This window comes from Euphorbia lathyris, chromosome 3 (assembly GCF_963576675.1).
Source record: "Euphorbia lathyris chromosome 3, ddEupLath1.1, whole genome shotgun sequence".
Lineage (NCBI taxonomy): Eukaryota > Viridiplantae > Streptophyta > Magnoliopsida > Malpighiales > Euphorbiaceae > Euphorbia > Euphorbia lathyris.
Window position 1 is genome coordinate 16,505,103 of NC_088912.1, and position 22,215 is coordinate 16,527,317.

At 31.5% G+C, this 22,215-nt stretch overlaps 1 long non-coding RNA gene across 1 annotated transcript; it reads left to right on the plus strand.

The window, feature by feature from the left end:
• Positions 1 to 20,977: 20,977 nt before the first annotated feature.
• LOC136222323 (uncharacterized) lies at positions 20,978 to 21,677 on the plus strand. The gene is made up of 3 exons (XR_010685595.1): positions 20,978 to 21,143; positions 21,277 to 21,368; positions 21,559 to 21,677. It is a non-coding gene; the product is annotated as an uncharacterized lncRNA (long non-coding RNA).
• The last annotated feature ends 538 nt before the right edge of the window (positions 21,678 to 22,215 follow it).

A 22,215-nucleotide genomic window follows, 5' to 3' on the forward strand; every position in this document is an offset into this window, starting at 1 on the left:
GCAATTAAGAATGGTGTGGTTCAACTTTTTGGAGTGCAGTGGGAAAAAGTTGAAAACGTCATATTGACATCGGAGAGAGCTGGTCGTGATTTCGAAGACCTTAACATCATGATCCGTGGTCTTTTTGTAAATGAAGAAATTATTCCATATGAAATGGATCATTGGTTGAAACAGTTGCTTAATTTTGAAAGGTATTGAAATTTGTTGTTTAGTTTTCTTTCATGCTTTATTTACTTTAATTGTTTTATTTGTTTGTGTAGTGACAGAAACAGTGTAATACTACACCATTTTGCAGTTCTTGGGCACCAAGCGAAGATAGCCTTTATCGAAAATACGAGGCGAAATTTTGATAACATAACAAAAGAATCATTACTAAAATACTAAATGCTATGAGCAACAATAGTGGTTGGAAGACATTAATTACAAAGGAGTATGGTCCATTCGAGAGGTGTCTGAATTGACCCGGCACTAAATATGAAGATTCTTCCAAGAATGGCATTACCAATCTTTTAAGATTCTTGAGGAATTTGGTAGTTCGTTATAAGGAGCATGAAAATTTTGTAAGTTGATTCAATATGTTTTAAGTTTTTTTCCTCATATATGTTTTTTTTTGTTCTCTTTATTCGATTTTTTTTGTTTGTTTCGTAGTTCCACACGGTCTTCAATGATAAAGAGATAGATGCTATGATGATCTATTAGGAAAGTACACTCATAATGTTTTTTTCACAGTTCTCTACTTTACTGCTTCTCAACATCTATACCCCTCTCTGTGAGTTTTTCTAGAATTCCTCTTCTATTATTATTATTTTCTTTCTTGTTTTCATTTTGTGGGATTTTCTTGAAATTTTTGTTTTTTGTCATTACTTTTTGGATTTATTGAAATTAATCTGAATATGTTGATTTATATTTTGCTTTCTTTTTAAATTCAGAACAAACTTCTTCCTAACTTGTTTTTGTTACAGTGAAGTAGAATTTATGGAAGGAGGACAACAGAACATATTGAAATTTGTTGTTTTGTTTTCTTTTATACTTGATTTTCTTTAATTGTTTTGTTTGTTTGTGTAGTGACAAAAACAGTGCAATACTACACCATTTTGCAGTTCTTGAGCACCAAGCGAGGATAGAGGTTATCGAAAATATCATAGGAAAATTTGATTATATAACAGAAGAATCACTGACTAAAATACTAAATGATATGGACAACTATAGAGGTTGGAAGTTATTAATTACAAAAGAATATTTCCATTCGAGAGGTTTCTAAATTGACCCGGGTCTAAATACGAAGATTCTTCCAAGAATTACAATGTCAATCTTTTACGATTCTTGAGGAATTTGGTAGTTCATTGTAATGACTATTAAAATTTTGTAAGTTTATTTAATATCTCTTAAGTTTTTTTCCTTATATATGTTTTTTTGCTCTCTTTATCCGATTTTTTTTAGAATTCATATTTTATTATTATTGTTATTTTTTCTTTCTTATTTTCATTTTGTTGGTATTTTCTTGAAATTTTTATGTTTTTTCATTACTTTTTGGATTTTATTGAAATTTTTCTAAACATATTGATTTCTATTTTGCTTCCTTTTTAAATTCAGAACAGACTTCATGCTAACTTGTTTTTTTTATAGTGAAGTAGAATTTATGGAAAGAGGACAACAGAAGATAGAAGCAGTATTCTAATTTTTTTATTATTACAACTCATTTTATGAGAACATTGATGTATTTTTTTTAATACAGATGATCAAAGTATTCGACTTCACTTCTGATGCCGTGACCCGTGATTTCGGAGGTTTTCATAAAAGAGACATTGAGAATTATGATGCTTCTTTCTTTGTCGACGATGTATCTTTTCAACAAGATGATACACCGGACAACTTCAAGTTTCTATGGGCGACTTCCTATCCGAACATGCTTATGTGCTACTTTCTTGTTGAGGATCTAGAATTTTTTTTACCAAAGGTATATTGTATTGTTCACTGAACACTTAGAAATATTACAACAAACATTTGATCTCTGACTCGTTATGAACGATATCATTATTCCTCATTTATTGGGCCCTGATGTGGAAGAAATAAGAACACCTTATATGCCCGAATTGTTCCGGTCCTATTTTCTAGCATTGTGTAATTGTCTTGGTTTTATTCATGGCAATAATTATTTTACCAGACATATAGACATTACTAACGTTGCAATTAAGAATTGTGTGGTTCAACCTTTTGGAGTGCGGTGGGAAAAAGTTGAAAACATCATATTGACATCGGAGAGAGCTCATCGTGATTTCGAAGACCTTAACATGGTCTGTGGTTTTTTTCTAAATGAAGAAATTATTCAATATGAAATGGATCATTTGATCTCTGACTCGTTATGAACGATATCATTATTCCTCATTTATTGGGCCCTGATGTGGAAGAAATAAGAACACCTTATATGCCCGAATTGTTCCGGTCCTATTTTCTAGCATTGTGTAATTGTCTCGGTTTTATTCATGGTAATAATTATTTTACCAGACATATAGACATTACTAACGTTGCAATTAAGAATTGTGTGGTTCAACCTTTTGGAGTGCGGTGGGAAAAAGTTGAAAACATCATATTGACATCGGAGAGAGCTCATCGTGATTTCGAAGACCTTAACATCATGGTTTGTGGTTTTTTTCTAAATGAAGAAATTATTTAATATGAAATGGATCATTGGTTGAAACGGTTTCTTAATTTTGAAAGGTATTGAAATTTGTTGTTTTGTTTTCTTTTATTCCTGATTTTTTTTAATTGTTTTGTTTGTTTGTCTAGTGACAGAAACAGTGCAATACTACACAATTTTGCATTTCTTGAGCATCAAGCGAGGATAGCAGTTATCGAAAATATGATAGGAAATTTTGATTATATAACAGAAGAATCACTGACTAAAATACTAAATGCTATGGGGCAACTATAGAGGTTGGAAGTCATTAATTACAAAGGAGTATGGTCCATTCAAAAGGTTTCTTAATTGGCCCGGGTCTAAATACGAAGATTCTTCCAAGAATAACAATGTCAATCTTTTACGATTCTTGAGGAATTTGGCAGTTCATTGTAAGGAGTATGAAATTTTGTAAATTTATTTAATATCTTTTAAGTTTTTTTCCTTATATATGTTTTTTTGCTCTCTTTATCCGATTTTTTTTTAGAATTCATATTTTATTATTATTGTTATTATTTTCTTTCTTATTTTCATTTTGTTGGTATTTTCTTGAAATTTTTATGTTTTTTCATTACTTTTTGGATTTTATTAAAATTTTTCTAAACATGTTGATTTCTATTTTGCTTCCTTTTTAAATTCAGAACAGACTTCTTGCTAACTTGCTTTTTTACAGTGAAATAGAATTTATGGAAAGAGGACAACAGAACATAGAAGCGGTATTCTCATTTTTTATTGTTAGAACTCCTTTTATTAGAATATTGATGTATTTCTTTTTAATGCAGAGGATCAAAGTATTCGACTTCACCTCTGATGTCGTAACCCGTGATTTCAGAGGTTTTTATAAAGGAGACATTGAGAATTATGATGCTTATTTCTTTGTCGACAATTTATCTTTTCAACAAGATGATACACCGGACAACTTCAAGTTTCTATGGGCGACTTCCCATCCGAACATGCTTAGGTGCTACTTTCTTGTTGAGGAGTCTAGAATTTTTTTTACCAATTGTATACTGTATTGTTCACTGAAAACTTAGAAATATTACAACAAACATTTGATCCCTGACTTGTTATGAACGATCGTTATTCCTCAATTATTGGGGCCTGATGTGGAAGAAATAAGAACACCTTATATGCCGAATTGTTCCGGTCCTATTTTCTAGCATTGTGTAATTGTCTTGGTTTTATTCATAGTAATAATTATTTTACTAGACATATAGACATTACTAACGTTGCAATTAAGAATTGTGTGGTTCAACCTTTTGGAGTACGGTGGGAAAAAGTTGAAAACGTCATATTGATATCGGAGAGAGCTCATCGTGATTTCGAAGACCTTAGCATCATGATCCGTGGTTTTTTTCTAAATGAAGAAATTATTTAATATGAAATGGATCATTGGTTGAAACGGTTTCTTAATTTTGAAAGGTATTGAAATTTGTTGTTTTGTTTTCTTTTATTCCTGATTTTTTTTAATTGTTTTGTTTGTTTGTCTAGTGACAGAAACAGTGCAATACTACACAATTTTGCATTTCTTGAGCATCAAGCGAGGATAGCAGTTATCGAAAATATGATAGGAAATTTTGATTATATAACAGAAGAATCACTGACTAAAATACTAAATGCTATGGGGCAACTATAGAGGTTGGAAGTCATTAATTACAAAGGAGTATGGTCTATTCGAAAGGTTTCTGAATTGGCCCGGGTCTAAATACGAAGATTCTTCCAAGAATGACAATGTCAATCTTTTATGATTCTTGAGGAATTTTGTAGTTCATTGTAAGGAGTATGAAAATTTGTAAGTTCATTTAATATCTTTTAAGTTTTTTTCCTTATATATGTTTTTTTGCTCTCTTTATCCGATTTTTTTTAGAATTCATATTTTATTATTATTATTATTTTCTTTCTTATTTTCATTTTGTTGGTATTTTCTTGAAATTTTTATATTTTTTCATTACTTTTTAGATTTTATTAAAAATTTTCTTAACATGTTGATTTCTATTTTGCTTCCTTTTTAAATTCAGAACAAACTTCTTGCTAATTTGCTTTTTTACAGTGAAGTAGAATTTATGGAAAGAGGACAACAGAGCATAGAAGCTATATTCTCATTTTTTATTGTTAGAACTCCTTTTATTAGAACATTGATGTATTTCTTTTTAATGCAGAGGATCAAAGTATTCGACTTCACTTCTGATGCCATGACCCGTGATTTCGGAGGTTTTCATAAAGGAGACATTGAGAATTATGATACTTCTTTCTTTGTCGACGATGTATCTTTTCAACAAGATGATACACCGGACAACTTCAAGTTTCTATTGGCGACTTCCTATCCGAACATGCTTATGTGCTACTTTCTTGTTGAGGATCTAGAATTTTTTTTACCAAAGGTATACTGTATTGTTCACTGAACACTTAGCAATATTACAACAAACATTTGATCTCTGACTTGTTATGAACGATATCGTTATTCCTCATTTATTGGGCCCTGATATGGAAGAAATAAGAACATCTTATATGCCCGAATTGTTCCGGTCCTATTTTCTAGTATTGTGTAATTGTCTCGGTTTTATTCATGGTAATAATTATTTTACCAGACATATAGACATTACTAACGTTGCAATATAGAATTGTGTGGTTCAACCTTTTGGAGTGCGGTGGGAAAAAGTTGAAAACATTATATTGACATCGGAGAGAGCTCATCGTGATTTGGAAGACCTTAACATCATGGTCTGTGTTTTTTTTCTAAATGAAGAAATTATTCAATATGAAATGGATCATTGGTTGAAACGGTTTCTTAATTTTGAAAGGTATTGAAATTTGTTGTTTTGTTTTCTTTTATTCCTGATTTTCTTTAATTGTTTTGTTTGTTTGTCTAGTGACAGAAACAGTGCAATACTACACAATTTTGCAGTTCTTGAGCATCAAGCGAGGATAGCAGTTATCGAAAATATGATAGGAAATTTTGATTATATAACAGAAGAATCACTGACTAAAATACTAAATGCTATGGGGCAACTATAGAGGTTGGAAGTCATTAATTACAAATGAGTATGGTCCATTCAAAAGGTTTCTGAATTGGACGGGTCTAAATACGAAGATTCTTTCAAGAATGACAATTGTTTTGTTTAATTGTTCCAAGAATGACAATTGTTTTCTTTAATTGTTTTCTAAATGAAGAAATTATTCAATATGAAATGGATCATTGGTTGAAACGGTTTCTTAATTTTGAAAGGTATTGAAATTTGTTGTTTTGTTTTCTTTTATTCCTGATTTTCTTTAATTGTTTTATTTGTTTTTGTAGTGACAGAAACAGTGTAATACTACACCATTTTGCAGTTCTTGAGCATCAAGCGAGTATAGCAGTTATCGAAAATATGATAGGAAATTTTGATTATATAACAGAAGAATCACTGACTAAAATACTAAATGCTATGGGGCAACTATAGAGGTTGGAAGTCATTAATTACAAATGAGTATGGTCCATTCAAAAGGTTTCTGAATTGGACGGGTCTAAATACGAAGATTCTTCCAAGAATGACAATGTCAATCTTTTACGATTCTTGAGCAATTTGGTAGTTAATTGTAAGGAGTATGAAAATTTTGTAAATTTATTTAATATCTTTTAAGTTTTTTTCCTTATATATGTTTTTTTGCTCTCTTTATCCGATTTTTTTTAGAATTCATATTTTATTATTATTATTATTATTTTCTTTCTTATTTTCATTTTGTTGGTATTTTCTTAAAATTTTTATGTTTTTTCATTACTTTTTGGATTTTATTAAAAATTTTCTAAACATATTGATTTCTATTTTGCTTCCTTTTTAAATTCAGAACAGACTTCTTGCTAACTTGCTTTTTTACAGTGAAATAGAATTTATAGAAAGAGGACAACAGAACATAGAAGCGGTATTCTCATTTTTTATTGTTAGAACTCCTTTTATTAGAACATTGATGTATTTCTTTTTAATGCAGAGGATCAAAGTATTCGACTTCACCTCTGATGTCGTAACCCGTGATTTCAGAGGTTTTTATAAAGGAGACATTGAGAATTATGATGCTTCTTTCTTTGTCGACAATTTATCTTTTCAACAAGATGATACACCGGACAACTTCAAGTTTCTATGGGCGACTTCCCATCCGAACATGCTTAGGTGCTACTTTCTTGTTGAGGAGTCTAGAATTTTTTTTACCAATGGTATACTGTATTGTTCACTGAAAACTTAGAAATATTACAACAAACATTTGATCCCTGACTTGTTATGAACGATATCGTTATTCCTCAATTATTGGGGCCTAATGTGGAAGAAATAAGAACACCTTATATGCCGAATTGTTCCGGTCCTATTTTCTAGCATTGTGTAATTGTTTTGGTTTTATTCATAGTAATAATTATTTTACAAGACATATAGACATTACTAATGTTGCAATTAAGAATTGTGTGGTTCAACCTTTTGGAGTACGGTGGGAAAAAGTTGAAAACGTCATATTGATATCGGAGAGAGCTCATCGTGACTTCGAAGACCTTAGCATCATGATCCGTGGTTTTTTTCTAAATGAAGAAATTATTCAATATGAAATGGATCATTGGTTGAAACAGTTGCTTAATTTTGAAAGGTATTCAAATTTGTTGTTTTGTTTTCTTTTATGGTTGATTTTCTTTAATTGTTTTGTTTGTTTGTCTGATGACAGAAACAGTACAATACTACACCATTTTGCAGTTCTTGAGCATCAAGCGAGGATAACAGTTATCGAAAATATGATAAGAAATTTTGATTATATAACAGAAGAATCACTGACTAAAATACTAAATGCTATGGGGCAACTATAGAGGTTGGAAGTCATTAATTACAAAGGAGTATAGTCTATTCGAAAGGTTTCTGAATTGGCCCGGTCTAAATACGAAGATTCTTCCAAGAATGGCAATGTCAATCTTTTATGATTCTTGAGGAATTTGGTAGTTCATTGTAAGGAGTATGAAAATTTTGTAAGTTCATTTAATATCTTTTAAGTTTTTTTTCCTTATATATCTTTTTTTGCTCTCTTTATCCGATTTTTTTTAGAATTCATATTTTATTATTATTATTATTTTCTTTCTTATTTTTATTTTATTGGTATTTTCTTCAAATTTTTATGTTTTTTCATTACTTTTTGGATTTTATTAAAATTTTTCTTAACATGCTGATTTCTATTTTGCTTCCTTTTTAAATTTAGAACAGACTTCTTGCTAACTTCCTTTTTTAACAATAAAGTAGAATTTATGGAAAAAGGACAACAGAACATAGAAGCTATATTCTCATTTTTTATTGTTAGAACTCCTTTTATTAGAACATTAATGTATTTCTTTTTAATGCAGAGGATCAAAGTATTCGACTTCACTTCTGATGCCGTGACCCGTGATTTCGGAGGTTTTCATAAAGGAGACATTGAGAATTATGATGCTTCTTTCTTTGTCGACGATGTATCTTTTCAACGAGATGATACACTGGACAACTTCAAGTTTCTATGGGCGACTTCCTATCCGAACATGCTTATGTGCTACTTTCTTGTTTAGGATCTAGAATTTTTTTTACCAAAGGTATACTGTATTGTTCACTAAACAATTAGAAATATTACAACAAACATTTGATCTCTGACTTGTTATGAACGATATCGTTATTCCTCATTTATTTGGCCCTGATGTGGAAGAAATAAGAACACCTTATATGCCCGAATTGTTCCGGTCCTATTTTCTAGCATTGTGTAATTGTCTGGGTTTTATTCATATTAATAATTATTTTACCAGACATATAGGCATTACTAACGTTGCAATTAAGAATTGTGTGGTTCAACCTTTTGGAGTGCTGTGGGAAAAAGTTGAAAACGTCATATTGACATCGGAGAGAGCTCATCGTGATTTCGAAGACCTTAGCATTATGATCTGTGGGTTTTTTCTAAATGAAGAAATTATTCAATATGAAATGGATCATTAGTTGAAATAGTTGCTTAATTTTGAAAGGTATTGAAATTTTTTGTTTTGTTTTATTCCTGATTTTCTTTAATTGTTTTGTTTGTTTGTCTAGTGACAGAAACAGTGCAATAATACACCATTTTAAAGTTCTTGAGCATCAAGCGAGGATAGCAGTTATCGAAAATATGATAGGAAATTTTGATTATATAACAGAAGAATTACTGGCTAAAATACTAAATGCTATGGGGCAACTATAGAGGTTGGGAGTCATTAATTACAAAGGAGTATGGTCCATTCGAAAGGTTTCTGAATTGGTCTGGGTCTAAATACGAAGATTCTTTCAAGAATGACAATTTCAATCTTTTATGATTCTTGAGGAATTTGATAGTTCATTGTAAGCAGTATGAGAATTTTGTAAGTTAATTTAATATCTTTTAATCTTTTTTCCTTATATATGTTTTTTTGCTCTTTTTATCCGATTTTTTTTTTAGAATTCATATTTTATTATTATTATTATTTTCTTTCTTATTTTTATTTTGTTGGTATTTTCTTGAAATTTTTATGTTTTTTCATTACTTTTTGGATTTTATTAAAATTTTTCTGAACATGTTGATTTCTATTTTGCTTCCTTTTTAAATTCAGAACAGACTTTTTGCTAACTTGCTTTTTTACAGTGAAGTAGAATTTATGGAAAGAGGACAACATAACATAGAAGCGGTATTCTCATTTTTTATTGTTAGAACTCATTTTATTAGAACATTGATGTATTTCTTTTTAATGCAGAGGATCAAAGTATTCGACTTCACTTCTGATGTCGTGACCCGTGATTTCGGAGGTTTTTATAAAGGAGACATTGGGAATTATGATACTTATTTCTTTGTCGATGATTTATCTTTTCAACAAGATGATACACCGGACAACTTCAAGTTTCTATGGGCGACTTCCCATCCGAACATGCTTAGGTGCTACTTTCTTATTGAGGATTTAGAATTTTTTTTTCCAAAGGTATACTGTATTGTTCACAGTACACTTAGAAATATTACAACAAACATTTGATATCTGACTTGTTATGAACGATATTATTATTCCTCATTTATTGGGGCCTGATGTGGAAGAAAGACGAACTCCTTATATGCCCGAATGGTTCCGGTCCTATTTTCTATTTTTGTGTAATTATCTTGGTTTTATTCATAGTAATAATTATTTTACGAGACATATAGACATTACTAACGTTGCAATTAAGAATGGTGTGGTTCAACCTTTTGGTGTGCGGTGGGAAAAAGTTGAAAACGTCATATTGACCCGTGTCTAAATACGAAGATTCTTCCAAGAATGACAATGTCAATCTTTTACGATTCTTGAGGAATTTGGTAGTTCATTGTAAGAAGTATGAAAATTTTATAAGTTTATTTAATATTTTTTAAGTTTTTTTCCTTATATATGTTTTTTTGCTTTCTTTATCCGATTTTTTTTTATAATTCATATTTTATTATTATTATTATTATTATTATTATTTTCTTTCTTATTTTCATCTTGTTGGTATTTTTTGGAAATTTTTATGTTTTTTCATTACTTTTTGGATTTTATTAAAATTTTTCTGAACATGTTGATTTCTATTTTGCTTCATTTTTAAATTCAGAACAGACTTCTTGCTAACTTTCTTTTTTACAGTGAAGTAGAATTTATGGAAAGAGGAAAACAGAACATAGAAGCAGTATTCTCATTTTTTATTGTTAGAACTCCTTTTATTAGAACATTGATGTATTTTTTTTTAATGCAGAGGATCAAAGTATTCGACTTCACTTCTGATGTCGTGACCCGTGATTTCAGAGGTTTTTATAAAGGAGACATTGAGAATTATGATGCTTCTTTCTTTATCGATGATTTATCTTTTCAACAAGATGATACACCGGACAACTTCAAGTTTCTATGGACGACTTCCCATCCGAACATGCTTAGGTGCTACTTTTTTGTTAAGGATCTAGAATTTTTTTACCAAACGTATACTGTATTTTTCACTGAACACTTAGAAATATTACAACAAACATTTGATCTCTGACTTGTTATGAACGATATCGTTATTCGTCATTTATTGGGGCCTGATGTGGAAGAAATAAGAACACCTTATATGCCCGAATTGTTCCGGTTCTATTTTCTAGCATTGTGTAATTGTCTTGGTTTTATTCATAGTAATAATTATTTTACCAGATATATAGGAATTACTAACGTTGCAATTAAGAATGGTGTGGTTCAACTTTTTTGAGTGCGGTGGGAAAAAGTTGAAAACGTCATATTGACATCGGAGAGAGCTTATCGTGATTTCGAAGACCTTAGCATCATGATCCGTGGTTTTTTTGTACATGAAGAAATTATTCCATATGAAATGAATCATTGGTTGAAACAGTTACTTAATTTTGAAAATTATTGAATTTTGTTGTTTTGTTTTCTTTTATGCTTGATTTTCTTTAATTGTTTTGTTTGTTTGTCTAGTGACAGAAACAGTGCAATACTACACCATTTTGCAGTTCTTGAGCATCAAGCGAAATATGATATGAAATTTTGATTATATAACAGAAGAATCACTGACTAAAATACTAAATGCTATGGGCAACTATAGAGGTTGGAAGTCATTAATTACAAAGGAGTATGGTCCATTCGAGAGGTTTCTGGATTGGCCCGGGTCTAAATACGAAGATTCTTCCAAGAATGACAATGTCTATCTTTTACGATTATTGATGAATGAGGTAGTTCATTGTAAGGAGTATGAAAATTTTGTAAGTTCATTTAATATCTTTTAAGTTTTTTTCCTTATATATGTTTTTTTGCTTTCTTTATCCGATTTTTTTTTATAATTCATATTTTATTATTATTATTATTATTATTTTCTTTCTTATTTTCATCTTGTTGGTATTTTTTGGAAATTTTTATGTTTTTTCATTACTTTTTGGATTTTATTAAAATTTTTCTGAACATGTTGATTTCTATTTTGCTTCATTTTTAAATTCAGAACAGACTTCTTGCTAACTTTCTTTTTTACAGTGAAGTAGAATTTATGGAAAGAGTAAAACAGAACATAGAAGCAGTATTCTCATTTTTTATTGTTAGAACTCCTTTTATTAGAACATTGATGTATTTTTTTTTAATGCAGAGGATCAAAGTATTCGACTTCACTTCTGATGTCGTGACCCGTGATTTCAGAGGTTTTTATAAAGGAGACATTGAGAATTATGATGCTTCTTTCTTTATCGATGATTTATCTTTTCAACAAGATGATACACCGGACAACTTCAAGTTTCTATGGACGACTTCCCATCCGAACATGCTTAGGTGCTACTTTTTTGTTAAGGATCTAGAATTTTTTTACCAAACGTATACTGTATTTTTCACTGAACACTTAGAAATATTACAACAAACATTTGATCTCTGACTTGTTATGAACGATATCGTTATTCGTCATTTATTGGGGCCTGATGTGGAAGAAATAAGAACACCTTATATGCCCGAATTGTTCCGGTTCTATTTTCTAGCATTGTGTAATTGTCTTGGTTTTATTCATAGTAATAATTATTTTACCAGATATATAGGAATTACTAACGTTGCAATTAAGAATGGTGTGGTTCAACTTTTTTGAGTGCGGTGGGAAAAAGTTGAAAACGTCATATTGACATCGGAGAGAGCTTATCGTGATTTCGAAGACCTTAGCATCATGATCCGTGGTTTTTTTGTACATGAAGAAATTATTCCATATGAAATGAATCATTGGTTGAAACAGTTACTTAATTTTGAAAATTATTGAATTTTGTTGTTTTGTTTTCTTTTATGCTTGATTTTCTTTAATTGTTTTGTTTGTTTGTCTAGTGACAGAAACAGTGCAATACTACACCATTTTGCAGTTCTTGAGCATCAAGCGAAATATGATATGAAATTTTGATTATATAACAGAAGAATCACTGACTAAAATACTAAATGCTATGGGCAACTATAGAGGTTGGAAGTCATTAATTACAAAGGAGTATGGTCCATTCGAGAGGTTTCTGGATTGGCCCGGGTCTAAATACGAAGATTCTTCCAAGAATGACAATGTCTATCTTTTACGATTATTGATGAATGAGGTAGTTCATTGTAAGGAGTATGAAAATTTTGTAAGTTCATTTAATATCTTTTAAGTTTTTTTCCTTATATATGTTTTTTTGCTTTCTTTATCCGATTTTTTTTTATAATTCATATTTTATTATTATTATTATTATTATTTTCTTTCTTATTTTCATCTTGTTGGTATTTTTTGGAAATTTTTATGTTTTTTCATTACTTTTTGGATTTTATTAAAATTTTTCTGAACATGTTGATTTCTATTTTGCTTCATTTTTAAATTCAGAACAGACTTCTTGCTAACTTTCTTTTTTACAGTGAAGTAGAATTTATGGAAAGAGTAAAACAGAACATAGAAGCAGTATTCTCATTTTTTATTGTTAGAACTCCTTTTATTAGAACATTGATGTATTTTTTTTTAATGCAGAGGATCAAAGTATTCGACTTCACTTCTGATGTCGTGACCCGTGATTTCAGAGGTTTTTATAAAGGAGACATTGAGAATTATGATGCTTCTTTCTTTATCGATGATTTATCTTTTCAACAAGATGATACACCGGACAACTTCAAGTTTCTATGGACGACTTCCCATCCGAACATGCTTAGGTGCTACTTTTTTGTTAAGGATCTAGAATTTTTTTACCAAACGTATACTGTATTTTTCACTGAACACTTAGAAATATTACAACAAACATTTGATCTCTGACTTGTTATGAACGATATCGTTATTCGTCATTTATTGGGGCCTGATGTGGAAGAAATAAGAACACCTTATATGCCCGAATTGTTCCGGTTCTATTTTCTAGCATTGTGTAATTGTCTTGGTTTTATTCATAGTAATAATTATTTTACCAGATATATAGGAATTACTAACGTTGCAATTAAGAATGGTGTGGTTCAACTTTTTTGAGTGCGGTGGGAAAAAGTTGAAAACGTCATATTGACATCGGAGAGAGCTTATCGTGATTTCGAAGACCTTAGCATCATGATCCGTGGTTTTTTTGTACATGAAGAAATTATTCCATATGAAATGAATCATTGGTTGAAACAGTTACTTAATTTTGAAAATTATTGAATTTTGTTGTTTTGTTTTCTTTTATGCTTGATTTTCTTTAATTGTTTTGTTTGTTTGTCTAGTGACAGAAACAGTGCAATACTACACCATTTTGCAGTTCTTGAGCATCAAGCGAAATATGATAGGAAATTTTGATTATATAACAGAAGAATCACTGACTAAAATACTAAATGCTATGGGCAACTATAGAGGTTGGAAGTCATTAATTACAAAGGAGTATGGTCCATTCGAGAGGTTTCTGGATTGGCCCGGGTCTAAATACGAAGATTCTTCCAAGAATGACAATGTCTATCTTTTACGATTATTGATGAATTAGGTAGTTCATTGTAAGGAGTATGAAAATTTTGTAAGTTCATTTAATATCTTTTAAGTTTTTTTCCTTATATATGTTTTTTTGCTCTTTTTATCCGATTTTTTTTAGAATTCATATTTTATTATTATTATAGTTATTATTTTCTTTCTTATTTTCATTTTGTTGGTATTTTCTTGAAATTTTTATGTTTTTTCATTACTTTTTTTATTTTATTGAAATTTTTCTAAACATGTTGATTTCTATTTTGCTTCCTTTTTAAATTCAGAACAAACTTCTTACTAACTTGCTTTTTTTACAGTGAAGTAGAATTTATGAAAAGAGTACAACAAAACATAGAAGCGGTATTCTTTTTTTTTTTTATTGTTAGAACTCCTTTTATGAGAACATTGATGTATTTCTTTTTAATGCAGAGGATCAAAGTATTCGACTTCATTTCTGATGCCATGACCCGTGATTTCAGAGGTTTTCATAAAGGAGTCATTGAGAATTATGATGCTTCTTTATTTGTCGACGATGTATCTTTTCAACAAGATGATACACCAGACAACTTCAAGTTTCTATGGACGACTTCCCATCCGAACATGCTTAGGTGCTACTTTTTTGTTGAGGATCTAGAATTATTTTACCAAAGGCATACTGTATTGTTCACTGAACACTTAGAAATATTACAACAAACATTTGATCTGTGACTTGTTATGAACGATATCATTATTCCTCATTTATTGGGGCCTGATGTGGAAGAAATAAGAACATCTTATATGCCCGCATTGTTCCGGTCCTATTTTCTAGCAATGTGTAATTGTCTTGGTTTTATTCATAGTAATAATTATTTTACTAGACATATAGACATTACTAACGTTGCAATTAAGAATGGTGTGGTTCAACTTTTTGGAGTGCGGTGAGAAAAAGTTGAAAACGTCATATTGACATCGGAGAGAGCTTTCCAATACCTTAGCATCATGATCCGTGGTTTTTTTGTAAATGAAGAAATTATTCCATATGAAATGCATCATTGGTTGAAACAGTTACTTAATTTTGAAAAGTATTGAATTTTATTGTTTTGTTTTCTTTTATGCTTGATTTTCTTTAATTGTTTTGTTTGTTTGTCTAGTGACAGAAACAGTGAAATACTACACCATTTTGCAGTTCTTGAGCACCAAGCGAGGATAGCCGTTATCGAAAATATGATAGGAAATTTTGATTATATAACAGAAGAATCACTGACTAAAATACTATATGTTATTGGCAACTATAGAGGTTGGAAGTCATTAATTACAAAGGAGTATGGTCCATTCGAGAGGTTTCTGGATTGGCCCGGGTCTAAATACGAAGATTCTTCTAAGAATGACAATGTCAATCTTTTACGATTCTTGAGGAATTTGGTAGTTTATTGTAAGGAGTATGAAAATTTTGTAAGTTTATTTAATATCTTTTAAGTTTTTTTCCTTATATATGTTTTTTTGCTCTTTATCCGATTTTTTTTAGAATTCATATTTTATTATTATTTTTGTTATTATTTTATTTCTTATTTTCATTTTGTTGGTATTTTCTTGAAATTTTTATGTTTTTTCATTACTTTTTGGATTTTATTGAAATTTTTCTGAACATGTTGATTTCTATGTTGCTTCCTTTTTAAATTCAGAACAGACTTCTTGCTAACTTGTTTTTTTACAGTTAAGTAAAATTTATGGAAAGAGGACAACAGAACATAGAAGCGGTATTCTCATTTTTTATTATTAGAACTCATTTTATGAGAACATTGATGTATTTCTTTTTAATGCAGAGGATCAAAGTATTCGACTTCACTTCTGATGCCGTGACCCGTGATTTCGGAGGTTTTCATAAAGGAGACATTGAGAATTATGATGGTTCTTTCTTTGTCGATGAAGTATCTTTTCAAGAAGATGATACACCGGACAACTTAAAGTTTCTATAGGCGACTTCCTATCCGAACATGCTTAGGTGCTACTTTCTTGTTGAGGATCTAGAATTTTTTTACCAAAGATATACTGTATTGTTCACTGAACACTTAGAAATATTACAACAAACATTTGATCTCTGACTTGTTATAAACGATATCGTTATTCCTCATTTATTGGGGCCTGATGTGGAAGAAATAAGAACACCTTATATACCCGAATTGTTCCGGTCCTATTTTCTAGCATTGTGTAATTGTCTTGATTTTATTCATAGTAATAATTATTTTACCATACATATAGACATTACTAACGTTGCAATTAAGAATGGTGTGGTTCAACTTTGTAGAATACGGTGGGAAAAAGTTGAAAACGTCATATTAACATCGGAGAGAGCTAATCGTGATTTCGAAGACCTTAGCATCATGATCCGTGGTTTTTTTCTAAATTAAGAAATTATTCCATATGAAATGGATAATTGGTTGAAATAGTTGCTTAATTTTGAAAGGTATTGAAATTTGTGTTGGTTAATCGTGATAATTAAGTTCACTTCAAGATGGTATACCATAGTGCATGCTGTTTGCAGATGATATTGTGTTGGTTGATGAGACGAAAGAAGGAGTGGAGATGAAGTTGGAACTATGGAGGCAAACTCTAGAATCTAGAGGCTTTAAGTTGAGTCGAAGTAAGACAGAATATTTGGAGTGTAAGTTTAGCGGCCGTAGGAGTAGGGAGGCAGGGACAATCACCCTAGATGGGAGAGTTGTTCAGGCCTCGGATTGCTTCCGGTATTTAGGATCTATTATCCAAATGGATGGATAAGTAGATGAAGATGTTGCTCATAGGATTAAAGCTGGTTGGTCGAAGTGGAAGAGTGCTACGGGTTTCCTTTGTGATCCCGGCATGCCTAATAGATTGAAGGGAAAATTCTACCGGACGGCAATTAGACCAGCATTATTATATGGTACGGAGTGTTGGGCAGTGAAACACTGCCACATCCATAAGATGTCGGTGGCGGAGATGCGTATGTTGAGATGGATGTGTGGTCATACGAGAAAGGACCGGGTGCGTAATGAAATAATTAGGACAAAAGTAGGGGTCACATCTATTGAGAATAAAATGAGAGAAAACCGACTAAGGTGGTTTGGCCATGTGAGACGTAGAGCGCTTGATGCGCCGGTTAGGAGAACCGAAGAGTGGCAAAGGGATGTAGTGGTGAGGGGTAGGGGAAGACCTAAGCAAACTTGGAGGAGGGTGATCGAGAGTGATATGAGTTTATTGGGAATTGAGGAAAATATGGTAGTGGATAGGACGGAGTGGAGGGAGCGAATCTGTGTCGCTGACACGACTTGATTTTCACGGTTTTATATGATGGTTCATGTTAGCCGACCCCGAATCATTTCGGGACTAAGGCTTTGTTGTTGTTGTTGTTGTTGTTGTTGTTTTCTTTTATTCTTGATTTTCTTTAATTGTTTTGTTTGTTTGTCTAGTGATAGAAACAGTGCAATACTACACCCTTTTGCAGTTCTTGAGCATCAAGCGAGGATAGCCGTTATCGAAAATATGATAGGAAATTTTGATTATATAACAGAAGAATCACTGACTAAAATACTAAATGCTATAAGCAACTATAGAGGTTGGAAGTCATTAATTACAAAGTAGTATGGTCTATTCGAGAGGTTTCTGAATTGGCCCGGGTCTAAATACGAAAATTCTTCCAAGAATGACAATGTCAATTTTTTACGATTCTTGAGGAATTTGGTCGTTATTGTAAGGAGTATGAAAATTTTGTAAGTTTATTTAATATCTTTTAAGTTTTTTTCCTTATATATGTTTTTTTGTTCTCTTTATCCGATTTTTTTTAGAATTCATCTTTTATTATTATTATTATTATTATTATTTTCTTTCTTATTTTCATTTTGTTGGTATTTTCTTGAAATTTTTATGTTTTTTCATTACTTTTTGGATTTTATTGAAATTTTTCTGAAATGTTGATTTCTATTTTGCTTCCTTTTTAAATTCAAAACAGACTTCTTGCTAACTTGTTTTTTTACAGTGAAGTAGAATTTATGGAAAAAGGACAACAGAACATAGAAGCGGTATTCTCATTTTTTTTATTGTTAGAACTCCTTTTATGAGAACATTGATGTATTTCTTTTTAATGCAGAGGATCAAAGTATTCGACTTCACTTCTGATGCCGTGACCTGTGATTTTGGAGGTTTTCATAAAGGATATATTGAGAATTATGATGCTTCTTTCTTTGTCGATGATGTATCTTTTCAACAAGATGATACACCGGACAACTTCAAGTTTCTATGGGCGACTTCCCATCCGAACATGCTTAGGTGCTACTTTCTTATTGAGGAGTCTAGAATTTTTTTACCAAAGGTATACTGTATTGTTCACTTAACACTTAGAAATATTACAACAAACATTTGATCTGTGACTTGTTATGAATGATATCGTCATTCCTCATTTATTGGGGCCTGATGTGGAAGAAATAAGAACACCTTATATGCCCGAATTGTTCCGGTCCTACTTTCTAGCATTGTGTAATTGTCTTGGTTTTATTCATAGTAATAATTATTTTGCCAGACATACAGACATTACTAACGTTGCAATTAAGAATGGTGTGGTTCAACTTTTTGGAGTGCGGTGGGAAAAAGTTGAAAACGTTATATTGACATCGGAGAGAGCTGATCGTGATTTTGAAGACCTTAGAATCATGATCCGTGGTCTTTTTGTAAATGAAGAAATTATTTCATATGAAATGGATCATTGGCTGAAACAGTTGCTTATTTTGAAAGGTATTGAAATTTGTTATTTTGTTTTCTTTTATGCTTGATTTTCTTTAATTGTTTTGTTTGTTTGTGTACTGACAGAAACAGTGTAATACTACACCATTTTGCAGTTCTTGGGCACCAAGCGAGGATAGCCTTTATCGAAAATATGAGGAGAAATTTTGATAACATAACAGAAGAATGACGGACTAAAATACTAAATGCTATAGGCAACAATAGTGGTTGGAAGCCATTAATTACAAAGGAGTATGGTCCATTCGAGAGGTGTCTGAATTGGCCCGATACTAAATACGAAGATTCTTCCAACAATGGGAATGCCAATCTTTTAAGATTCTTGAGGAATTTGGTAGTTCATTGTAAAGAGCATGAAAATTTTGTAAGTTGATTCAATATGTTTTAAGTTTTTTCCTCATATATGTTTTTTTTGTCCTCTTTATCCGATTTTTTTTTGTTTGGTAGTTCCACACGGTCTTCCATGATAAAGAGATAGATGCTATGGTGATGCATTGTTATGGGAAGCAGTTGTGTTTGTTTCAAGTAGGAGCGTCTAAGATATCAATCAGAAGACATGTAACTATTTTTGTCAATGGTAGCTCTTGGTAAGTCAATCTCGGCTTGTGTGCCTCGCCTGGGCTTCGGAGCCATGCACCTTTAACAACTATGGTATTAAAGATTCTTTTTGTTTTTGTTATAGTGGAGAACCAAAATGTTGGTAGCGCATCGTCCCTTTTAGTGAAGTCAATGTCTTTGAGAAAATAGTCATTCTGCATTTGTCTCTTAATAGCTTTTATTTTGATATGTTGTTTTTTTGTTATTTTATAATTATTTTTAAAGATTACTGATAGTTTGTTTTTTTACTCTATTCTTGATTAATTGTGTGTAGGGTTGGCGCCATGAATCCATCTCTGGGGGTGCTATTTAGTGGGTGGTTGGAACTGTAGATGGCAGGAAGTGGGTAGGAATTTGAAACGGTATAGAACAAAATTGGGTCTAGATTTTGTTTGTTGAGAATGTTGCTAGGGTCTGGAATTGTATTTCTGTATCAGCTTATGGCAACTCAAAACAAAACACTTGGGCCAGATATTGATGTATCTGCTTTGTATCAAATTTGAATAAGTCTAATAAAATTTTGCAGGAAATTGCCCTGTTAAGTTGCTTACGACATCCTAATATAGTGCATTATTATGGATCCGAAACAGTTAAGGGTTTTTACCATTTGCTTCATTGTTAGGACATAATCTTTATTGGTTTGCTTTGTGTAATTTGTGTTCTCAAAGTAGTATCTCTTTTATCATTTCCAAGTATTTATTTGACAGTGTTGCATTGTTCTGATTGTTGTTCCAAATTTTGGGACTCCTAAGTTGCAGAATGTACAAATTATGCTTCTTTTGAATATTCTATAGAGTTTTAACAATAAACAATTGCATTACTGCAAGACTAATATATGGTCGTGTGGCCATTTAATTTTTTTTTTAGAAAAACCGTGTTGTATGAGTACCATTTGATCAATTGGTAAATTCTTTGTCATTCGGATTTTGTTATCTTAGCTCTGTATTTGCCGGACAGGTGGATGATAAATTATACATATACTTGTAGTATATTTCTGTTGGTTCTACCTATAATCTTCTTCAGGAATATGGTGAGTTTGGTGAAATAATTATTTGTAGTTACACTCAAATCCTTTCAACTGCTACTTCTTACATGCTTGCAAAAAACACTGTTCACAGGTGAGTCTCTCAAATGCTACTTCAATGTTGATCAATTATTGGAATATAGCCCTGATGCCAAGTTTTTTTATATCTAGAGACATAAAAGGAGCAAATATACTTGTGGATCCCAGCCGTTTAGTCAAACTGACAGATTTTGGGAGGGCAAAGCATGTAAGAATATCTCTGCTTTTATGTGTTTTGTGATCCAAATGAATTCCCCATAGATGCATAGAAAGGAAGAACAAAAAGATACTTTGCTACTTTTTAACCTTCTAATCCATTTTAACTAAACCAATTTGCAGATTACTGGGCAATCTTGTAAGTTGCCATTCAAGAGAACTAGATGGCAGCTGAGGTAAGCATCTTGTTACTGCATTCTTCAATTTGTTTCCTTATCATATTTCCTACTAACTTTTTATACATGTATTCATCGTTTTTGGATGGTGATAAGGAATTCAAATGGGTGCAATCTTGTTGTTGATATATGGAGCCTTGGGTGTACCGTCTTGGAGATGGCAACAACAAAACCACTATGGAGCCAGTTTGAAGGGGTCAGTGAAATTTGAGCGCTCAATTCATAAAAGTTCTATCGGATAGTTATATTATATAAGTAGTCTCATGGTAAGCACGCTTTCATGTTGAACTCTTGAATTCGTGACGTACTTGGTGGATCTTTTAGTGATTTGGCTTTCTTTGTTTGCCTTATTGAATTGACATTGACGATCTTTAATGTTGGATTTCAATCTTGAATCAGGTTATCGGGCATGCAAGAAGTGTTCAAAGTTTTGAATCAGAAGGAGCTACTAACCATCAATCTTGAGTATCAAAGGCTAGTGCTGGATGCAGGTTTCTCATCTCTCTGTTATATGCTTGTGCATCTATGTTTGTATTGTAAACGTTCATGGAAAACACACTCCATTCTCTGGGTTCATTTGTTATATACTATTGGATATTAGGACTGTTAGCAAATTCATATGTATCGTGTGGATTCATCCAAGTAATGTGCATAGAATCCTCTCTTCATGCTATGTTGCAGTGAATCCAACAACTATTAAGTTTAATAGGCAAGATTACTGCAAGGTTAGATGAGATTATCAAACAAAAAGATGACCTGAATCTTCAGGAGTCCAATATAAGCAGCAAGATTCGCCCAGGAGAGTGAAATACCACCCTCAACCTCTTTGGAGAATGAAGCAAAGGTGTGTGGTCGAAACGAAGATAAAAAGGCAGTGCTGGAATTGTTGAAGGCTTCAGATGGTCATGCTAATGTTGCCGTCATTCCCATAATTGGCAATACAACTTTAGCTCAGCTCATTTACAATGATAACTCATTACTGTTTGATTTCAAAGTTTAGGTTTGTGTTGGTGAAGATTTTGATGTCTTCAGGATCACGAAAACAATCTTTCAATCTGTTGATGACAACAATGATAAAGATAAAGATTTGAATTCATTACAAGTGAAGCTGAAGCATAAATTGTCTGGAAAAAAGTTTTTAATTATATTGGATGATGTTTGGTCAAAGAAGTATGAGGATTGGACACTTTTATGTGGTCCATTTGAAGCAGGAGCACTAGGAAGCAGAATTATCATCACAACTCGCCTTCAGAATGTTGCAGATATGATAACATGTAATTAATTAATTGATTTACTAGTTCATATCTTTCTTATAATGAACACTAGAATTTATGATTT